This window comes from Pygoscelis adeliae, unplaced genomic scaffold, assembly GCF_000699105.1.
Source record: "Pygoscelis adeliae isolate BGI_AS28 unplaced genomic scaffold, ASM69910v1 Scaffold513, whole genome shotgun sequence".
In the NCBI taxonomy this organism is placed as follows: Eukaryota; Metazoa; Chordata; class Aves; order Sphenisciformes; family Spheniscidae; genus Pygoscelis; species Pygoscelis adeliae.
The window spans coordinates 1159425-1160855 of NW_008824591.1; positions in this window are offsets into that span (position 1 = coordinate 1159425).

The window sequence follows — 1431 nt, forward strand, 5'->3', positions numbered from 1 at the left end:
GCCGTGTGGCCCCCCCCCCCAGGGTGGGGGCTGTAACCTCTGAAATCCCTCCTGTAGCACATCGGGAAGGTGGGAAACACAGGTTGGGAGCCAGTAGCTGAGACCTGGGCAGTTGTGACATGGATGTGCGGGGCGGGGGGGCTGCAGAGGGTGCCTCTGCGGTGTCCTGGGGAGGGCGGGGGGTTGTTTCTATATCTGAGTGTGAGGGGCTGCGTGCTTGCCCCGTGCTGCGGTTGTGCGCGGTGTGTCTGTGCGACCCGGTGTGCCCGGTGCCGGGATCCGGCCTCCCGCGGTGTCCGGGCCGGGGCAGAGGTGGGTCTGCACCATTGCTGTGGGCGGCGCCGGCTCTCCCCACGCGTTTTAGACGTGCATGTGTACACCTGAGGATGGACAGCAATGCCTGTCCGTGCACACGTGCACACACACAGACCTGCCTGCACACGCGCTCATGCGTGCGCACGCTCACATATGCCCGCACACACATGCACACACTCGTGCACACACACACTCGCACATGCCCGTGCACACCTACACACACATGCACATGCCCGCACACGCGTGCACTCACCTGCACGTGCCTGCATGCACATGCACACGCCTGCACATGCCTGCACACGTGCACAGGGGGCAGCCGGCCTGCAGGCGTCTGCAGCATCCCCCAGACCCCGGTGCTCACCGCCAAAAGGCGTCCTGCCCGGAGAGAGGGCTGGCAGCACGCCGGGGGGACGGGCAGCATGTGCTCCTCCATGGTCAGGGTCCTGGGCCCCTCCGTGTCCCCTCCGTGTCCCCTCTGTGTCCCCTCGGTGCCTGCAAGCAGCCGGGGATGGGTGAGCAGGGCAGCCTCACCAGTCCCCGTGTCACTGGGCTGGGGGGGGACATCAACCCATTGGGGTTTCCCAGCCTGGCCCCAGTTGCTCTCTTACATTTTGGGGAGGCTGAAATGAGGGTGGTGGCCATGCAGGAGCCACCCCAGGTCACCCTGGCAGGTCCCTGTCCCCTGGGGTGGGCAGTCTGCAGCTACCGGGGGCCGTGACTCCTTGTCCCCTCACTCAGTGCGACGCAGGGACACAGGGACACTTGGCAGGGATGACTCCCTGGACCCCGGTCTCACCCCTAACACCTCCTCTCCCCTTCTCTCCCCAGATCCGGGTAACCTCCTCCTGCCCTGGATCCGGCCTCGGCCCGGCGTGGGAGCCAGAGGCGACAGGACCCCCTAGAGCGAACTGTCCCACGCCCGATGACACGACCCCTGGCGAGGGAGGGGGGACAACGCCGAGCTGCCCGGTCCCCTCCTGCCTCCCCGCACCCCGCAAGACCCCCGAAAATGGAGCCGGGAGCTGCCTGTCCATCCCACCCCGGACGCCTCCGAGCCCAAACCACCCACCCGCAGCAGGACGGGGCGGGGCTGGATACGAGGGGACACCCCCAAGC